This window comes from Solanum verrucosum, unplaced genomic scaffold (assembly GCF_900185275.1).
Source record: "Solanum verrucosum unplaced genomic scaffold, falcon-dt-bn FXZP01000059.1, whole genome shotgun sequence".
Taxonomy (NCBI): Eukaryota; Viridiplantae; Streptophyta; class Magnoliopsida; order Solanales; family Solanaceae; genus Solanum; species Solanum verrucosum.
Window position 1 is genome coordinate 466,872 of NW_026020346.1, and position 8,697 is coordinate 475,568.

At 33.1% G+C, this 8,697-nt stretch overlaps 1 pseudogene; it reads right to left on the reverse strand.

Moving 5' to 3' along the window:
• Positions 1-619: 619 nt before the first annotated feature.
• Positions 620-8,495, reverse strand: LOC125837465 (uncharacterized; annotated as a pseudogene).
• Positions 8,496-8,697: the final 202 nt, after the last annotated feature.

Here is an 8,697-nt window from a genome sequence, read left to right on the forward strand (position 1 = left end):
TCCTATTGGGTTATTTCCCTTTCCTCGATCCTTAGCTACCCAAGGGGGTTCCATCCTAGAAACAAAACATCAAGATTTATTCCCAATAAGCGTCATAATAATTATTGGATTCTTCTATTGCTAGGAAAAGGTCCATCACTATTTCATCTATAATTTTTCAGCAAATTAGTTCTTTCATGTCTCGATTGAGAGGAAGAACCTTTAATGTGTAATCAATCTTTTTTCTGTAAAGAAAAGGGAGATGGGAACATCACCATTTTCTGAGATCCTAATGTTGTTATTCATTTTGGAGATATTCTCTAGATAGGAAGTCTGGGAGAGAGTTATCACTTCCTTTTTTATAAAGAATTTCAAAATCAAAAGGGGCTAGCTGTGCTTGCCATCTGGCAAACATTAATTTTGAAGCATCATGACTAAAATCTTTATCAAACATATATTTGATTGATTGAGCATCAGTATTAATAAGAAACTTTTGGTTATATAAATCATCTTGGAATCTTAAAACACATTTAACCATGGTCAACATTTCATGAGCCACCGTAACATATTTTTTCTGAGCCTCATTCCACTTTCCTGAATGAAATCAAATTAAATACACAGTTTTATCATGTGGATTGATCTATTTTAATATCCCTCCATAGTCAATATTAGACGCATCTGTCTCTACAATCTTCTGCCAACCTGGCTTAGCAAGAGTTAGACAAGGTAAATATTTAACACGAAGTTTAATATTTTTGACCAAATTGGTGAGACTATCAGTCCAAGGTGCTTTATGATCCTTTTTTAGCCTGTCATATAACAGGGCTAAATCATAAGATAAATTCTTGTAAAAGGGGAAAATATAATTTAAACTTCCCAAGAATCTCTGCAATTGCGTCCTGTCTGTAATGATATCAGGAAACTTAGAAGCGAAATCAATCGATCTTTGAATAGGGCCAACCTTCCCCTGACAAATAAAATGGCCTAAAGATCTGACTTCAGTTTGAAATAGACTCATTTTTTATTTAGAAATCACCAAACCGTTTTGTATAACTATTTTCTTGAAAATGTCTAAATGTTTAATATGCATTTCAAGAGTTTTTGAATAAACCAAAATATCATCAATATAAACAATGATGAAGTCCAAATATGGGTTGAAATATCATTCATAATTTTTTGAAATTCAAAAGGAGCGTTTTTCAAACCAAATGGCATAACATTTCATTTGTATTGTCCAAACGGGACATTAAAAGCAGTTCTATAAGAGTGCTCTTTAAATATTTGAATCTGTCAATAACCTGATTTTAAATCAAATTTAGAAAATATATTGGTGTCATATAATCTTGATAATAAATCCTTTTTATTTTGAATAGGATACCTAATCCATTACAAGAATTTGTTCAAGGGTTTATAATTTATAACTAATCTGGGAACACCTCGTTCCTTTTCAGCTGCATTATTGACATAAAATGCAGTACAAAATCAAGGGGATTTAGAAGGTTTTATCAAACCCTTTTGTAGCAAACTATCAATTTCCTTTTTGCAGAATTCAACCAATTGATTTTGTTGGGATATCATCCTCAGAGAAATTATCTTCATAAGGAAGAGTCATAATATGCTTTTTTCGATTCCAGAAAGTACTAGGGTGATTAGCACAAATATCAATGGCCATTTGTTTGGAAATTAATTTTAATTTTTTCCTGCACTTTAGTAGATTTTAAAGTGTCAAATATATTTATACTAAATATTTCAAGTTGTAAAACTTAAACATGTTTTAGTTTCATATTAATCAAAGCATTAATATCACGAGAAATAAGATCAGTGATAAAAGTATAACTAATATCTTGATTTTTGTAAGTAGCAGAAAATCATTTAGCAGTTATATTAGTAAAAGGATAAATCGCATTTATAAAAGGAGTTCCAAGTATAATAGGAGGGTATAACTGATTTTTTACGAAGAAAAAGAAATGATGAATGCAAACTTTATTTTGGCATATACGAGTATTAGGTAGTTTATACTTTATATCTAAAGCATGTCCTGAAGCAGATTTGACCATATGAGTTGTTTTCTCAAAATATTTGGTAGGCACAAGACCTTCCTGAATACAACTTACGTCAGCTCCACTATCTATCATAGCAACATCAATTATAGAGAAAGTATTATCAATTAATATGGTACATTTAATATACCATTTATGCGCTGTAACAACCTGCATCATTCCTAAAAACATATTTTGTTTAGGATCAATATTAAAAGGTTTTTCAAGAGTATTTTCTTTAGCAATATTTTTACCTTTGTTGTTAGCTGACTCAATCTGAGTAATGCGGTGATTACAAATAATCTGATTTTGTTTAAGAGATTTAATCTCTTGTTTCAATTGTTCAATTTCTCCTTTTATGTCAAAAGAAGTATCACGAATAATAACATGTTGATTAGAAAGTCTATTATTAACTTCAGACAGAGAATAAGGAGCAGCATATTCAAATTTATTTTTTGATTTTTCAACAATATTAGACAAGTTAGCATTATTATTAGCAGCAAGCTGAATAATCTTTTCACGTAATGTGTTATCAGTAACTTTTGTTAACAACTCTATCACATTATATGAAGTAATATTATACATATTCAAATCTTCAAATTGAGATTGTAATTTATAAAATTCATCATGTTCACAAGAGCAAGTATCACCTCTACATTTACAAGCATCTATAGTTGCTGACTGAGTATTACTAGAAGTTTTAGGTTTATCAGTTTCAGATCCTGATTCAGAATAATCGTCATCATAATCGGACTCAGAACCAGAGGTGTATAAGAAACTATAGACCTTATCGTGCAAATATTCCTCTAACTCTAGAGTTTTAAGCTTTTCAAGCCTACAATTTGGTGCTATATGCCCGAATTTCCCACATTTGTAGCACTTAATCTTTGAGAGATCTTGCCTAGATTTATTCTTGGTAAATTTATTAGATTTACGATGAGTCCTTCACTCTTCTCGTTCTTCCCTAGATCTTCGTAGGGGTGGGCATAAATACCGAAAAACCAAACCGAACCGAATTATTTCAGTTTTTTCAGTGTCGGTTCTTCGGTGTTTCGGTTCGTTGTTGGTTCTTTATTTTTGGAAGTTCGATTCTTCGGTTCGGAGTTTGGTGCAAGGGTCCCAAAACTACGGTGCACCGAAGAACCGAAGTTTTATTAAATAAATTTTAAATATTTAAATTATATTACTTAATTAGTTAATAATGTGAGTCATGTGACCCATTTCAATTTTTATATGACAAAGTAATAAAACACAGTAAAGTGAACCCTAAAGCCCCAAATTCTAAAGTCTAAATAAACTAAACAAAAGTTCAATTCAACTCATCAATTGAGAAGCGCCGACCGCCGTGTCCCGTGACTTCAGTGATCAGTCTTCAGTCTTCACTCTTCTCGCCTCAGACCATCGTCGGCGGCCGACGCCAAAAAATGGTACGTATTTCTCGCACCATCGTTGTTGATTTCATTTATAGTTACTTGGGCATGAACTTGCTGCCCTTTATGAAGAATAGAACCAAGATTTTTTGTAGAATTTGTGCAAGATTGCAAAATTGGAGCTATTTTCGATGCTAAAACTTCTTCTGTGTTGTGAAAAACTGAATCTTGGATGAAAGGGGAATTGGGTTTTGGAGAAAGTGCAGCAGGCAGCTGCGACAAATCTTCTTTTGCTCAATACTTTAGTTTTTTTTTTTTGCAGATGGAGAATGACAATAGAATTGTTGTTGGTGGTTCAAGTGATGACTTACGTAATAATAACAATGATAGCAATGACAATAACTCACTTGACAGTGGCAGTGTTGGCACCCAACCTAAAAAGAAAAGAAAAGAAATAGCACCAAGATCCAAAGTTTGGAATCATTTTGATAAGGTTGTTGAGAATGGTATGTGTGGAGCGAAGTGCAGGTATTGTCACCAATTTCATACATATACTTCCATTAATGGTACAACTGCATTGAACCAACACTTAGCAAGGTGCTCTATTTATAAGTCTATTATTGAAACTGCTTCTCAATCCAAGATAAATTTCTCGTCTACTAATGCACGTGCACCACTTTGGAAATTTGAACAAAAAGTAGTTAGGAAGGCTTTAGTTGAAATGATAATTATGGATGAACTACCTTTTGGTTTTGTAGAAAAGGAAGGTTTTAAAAAGTTTATGAGTCAAGCCCAACCTCTACTTAGAATTCCTTCTCGTAGAACAATAACAAGGGATTGCTATGCACTTTATAGTGAACGAAGATACAATCCGAAAAAGTCTTTTAGAGAAATACAACCAAAGATTTGCCTCACCACTGATACATGGACCTCATTGCAAAGAATAAATTACATGTGTTTGATTGCTCATTTATTGACAGAAATTGGGTGTTGCATAAAAAATACTAATTTGTTGCCCCATCTCTAGTCATAAGGGTGAACAAATGGCAGAGGCTATTGGTAATTGCTTGCTTGATTGGAACTTGGATAATGTGTTTTCTGTTACCGTTGACAATGCTTCTTCAAATAGTGTTATGATTACAGAATTATCTAAGCAGTTAGATATGTGGGGAACGAACATAATGGAGGGCAAGCATCTTCATATGAGATGTATGGCTCACATAACCTAATTGTGCAAGAAGGTTTGAAGGAAATTGATATTTCTGTCAAACGGGTTAGGCAAATGGTGAGGTATGTTAGATCATCTCCGGCAAGAACAAGAAACTTTGTGAAATGTTGTGAAGTCCAAAAGATAGATTGTAGTAAAACATTGTCGCTAGATGTGCCTACTAGGTGGAATTCTACCTACTTGATGTTGGAAGCGGCACAAAACTTTGAAAAGGCCTTTGATAGGTTTGATCTTTTTGATGAACATTTTAAAACTTATCTATCTACTCATATTTGTGAAGATGGAAGTATTGCTGGTACACTTGCATGTGATGATTGGGCAAATGTGAGAAGTGTAGTAAAATTTCTTGAAAAAATTTATGAGCTTACAATAAAGGTTTCAGGTTCACATTATGTTACATCTAGTGTTCATTTTGAGGATATATGTGAGCTTGATGTATACTTAAAACTGTGTCTTACAAGTGAAGATCTTAATTTGAAAAATATGGCTGATGGGATGATAAAGAAGTTCAAGAAATATTGGGGCACTCCTGATAAGATGAACTCAATGATTTATATTGCTTCTGTGTTAGAACCTCGCAATAAATTTGTGTATGTTAGCTTTGGACTTTGTTTTGTCATTTTCTTTTCTCTATGATCCCAATTATTATATAATAGAAACTATAAGAATCCCAAAACATCACATAATACGTATCATTACATTAGAGTCTCAATTTTTTTTCAATTTCTAAACAACTATCGTTTGTGAATGTAGGTTGTGAAGAACTATTTGGGGAGGAAAACGGAAAGAAAGTAGATAAACAAGTGAAGGCTTATATGGAAACTTTGTTTGAAGATTATTTAAGAAAATATTCAAAAGAATCTCAATATCAATCATCTCCATCTAGATCTACTTTATCAGATTTATCTGATTCATCTAGCTCTTGTTCTCAAAATTCGAGAACAAAAGCTTTGAGAACTAAGCTTCACATGAAGAAACAAAAGGAAAATAGTGGAAGTGGGGCTGCTAAGTCAGAGTTGGAGAGATACCTTAAAGAAGATCAAGAACCTGAACATGATGATTTTGATGTCTTAAGTTGGTGGAAAGTTAATGCTCCAAGATTTCCTATTCTTTCAGAGTTAGCTCGTGATGTATTGGCTATTCCAATTTCAAGTGTCGCATCGGAATGTGCATTTAGTACCAGTGGGCGTATTCTTGATCGATTCAGAAGTTCTTTGACTCCTAAATGTGTGCAATCTCTTGTTTGTGCTCAAGATTGGCTTAGAAAAGAGCCTAATTCTATTTGTGTGGAAGAAAGTTTGGAATATCTTGAGAAACTTGAACTTGGTGAGTTTTCATAGTGTTTGTGTGTTGTAAAACTAATCTACTTATTTATGTTGCTTGACATTTGTTTAAATTATCTTTAGAAATGGCAAACAGTGGAAAGGATTCTTGCATTGTTGACGTATGATAACAATTTGCTCTTTTGCTATTAATGGTGAGTTTTAATACTTTATTTGTTTGATATAAGATATCTTTTTGAATCTTAAAATATTCTGACTTCTAACTAAGTTTCTTCCTTTTGGTTTAATTTTTTTATTAGGTTCAAGTTCAACCATATCTCCTAAAGCTCGCTCATTTGTTTTGATTTTGAAAACATTGTGTGGTGGTTCAAGACAACAAAGAAGGGTGTTGTGACTTGTGACTGTGTTTACTGTTTTGTGGTGTTTTAAGTTTTGTGACTTATGTTTTAGAAACATTTGGAAAGTCTGGTAGTGTTGTCTGCTATTGCTACTCTACTTGTAAAAAAAATAGTTGTTGCCTTTTGGCTGGAGCCTTGATGTTAGCAGGCAACAACTATACAAAATTTGCATTGATGTTATTTTGGTGGCTGGCCGCTGGAGTAGCTAACTAGCTACACAGATTTATTTTGTTGTATTGATGTTATTTTGTTGGCTGGCCACTAGAGCAGCTACACAAATTTTTTTTGTTGCATTGATGTTAGTTTGTTGGATGTTAACTGGATGTGCTCAGCCTCATGTTTTGAATGTGTTGAAATTTGAATCGTGTATCCAAAGAGATAGTGTTGTTTGATGGTGTTGTGTTTTTTTTAAAAAAAATGTGTGGACACTGGACAAGTCTTTGTAGACCTGGACAGCCTCATGTTTTGAATGTTTGTTGATTGTCTGATGGCTGATTCTGTCGCATATTGTTGGCTGGCTGCTGGAGTAGCAACATGGCATCTATGCTATAAACAATTTATCATATTGAAAAACTATTAACACTTTATCATATTCCCTCTTTATTTTTATTCACACCGAAAAACTGATTTAAAAACACCGAACTAAACCGAACCGAAGTAGAAAAAACGAACCGAACCGATCTAGTTTGGTATGAACTATGGTGCACACTTTCTAAAACCGAATACCGAAGAACCGAACCAAAATTTGATTAAACTGAACCGAAGAACCGAACGCCCACCCCTAGATCTTCGCCTAGATCTTCTTTTCCTATCAGGTTTATCAGGATTAGAGTCTCTAGAATCTCTGGGTTTGGTCTGTTTTCCTGAATCTGGTAAACCAAATTGAACGCAAAAATCTCCTAACTGAGATCTTTCTCTAAGCTTATCAATCTTAAGTTGTCTAGAGAGTTTTAATTCATTGCACAAATTAATACCTTCTTGGGTGCAAGCTCCTATTAATTTTCCATAAGTAAAAGAGCCGTAAGGAATAACTCCTTTCGAATTTCATAGAGTTTTCCTAACTCTTTCTGCAAATAAAGGAGGTAAGCCATCTATAAACTTGACTTATCAATGCTCAAGACCATTTTCTGGTAGTTCCATCACTCGACTTAAATAAGTATCTTTATATCATCGGAATTCTCCTAAATGTCTACATCGAAGACCTTTAAGCAGGGAACGAACAATCTCATATTGATTGGTAAATCTACCATTGAAATGTTCGAGAATAGTCAAGACCAGGGTATAAACTGCGTCTTCTCTATTTTTTACTAAGGCAAATCCTAGGTTATCAATACCTTCATTAGCAGCCTTAACATTAATTACTGCAGCTTTTGCTTCAGTACTCATGTAATTATCTCACCAGCCTCTAAGTTGACCAGTAAAACCTGCAATTATCATCTTGCAAATAGTTCTATCTGTGTTATTAACACTTTTGCAAATAGTAGCATACATAAGCATTCTATGAACAAGAACAGTTAAATGTCTATCAGTCAAACCGTCGAGATTCCATTCATAAATCTCACTTTCACTATAAGAAGTATTCGTTTGGTTCCAATCACGTTCCTCTATCAAAACATCTTGAGGGGTTGGTCTGGGATAATAATAAGTTTGCATACTAGGTTGATGAGCATATTTAGTATTACCATTATTTTTTTTAGGATAACCACGAAGTTTATTAATTTCTAATTCAACTTGATTTTTAAAATCAAAAGTGGTTTCCATTTCATCTGCAAAATCTTCGGATAAACTAATGGGTTTCGCCCCAAATTGTGAAAACTTTTTGTCAAGAAGATTTTCAAGATCATAAAGAGGTTTAAAGATAAAATCATGAATCTCAGGAGGTCTCTGGATAGGTACATCAGGTTGTTTTGATGAAGAAGCCTGTTCAAAAGGTTTTAAATCATTTTTAATCTGACCAATTAAAATTATCAAATCATCTAATTTATTATCGAGAGAACTAATATTTTCTCCTAAAACTTTCACATAAAGACCTAAATAGTTATTTTGAGAAATGAGATTATTAATCTCGTTAATACTTATTGTAGCAACATCATTTTCAATGAATTTTTGGAAAGCAGTGAAAGTAATCCCTGTATTATTAGGAAGTATAAAAGGTGCCTGAGGCGGATAAATAGCCTTAATAATATTACCTGATTCATGTTTATAAGATCGTTCAAGGACTTTGACGAATAAAGGTAAATAAGTGGTTATAAACCAAGGTACGAAGAACATAATATGATTATGCAAAACACAAGTTTCATAAAATTGTTGTGAAATATTATGCAGATCTTCAATGTTGTAGGTGTTAAAAAACCAAGTTTTAAACCGGCTCCATTTATCACTTGTAAATTCGTTTTGAAT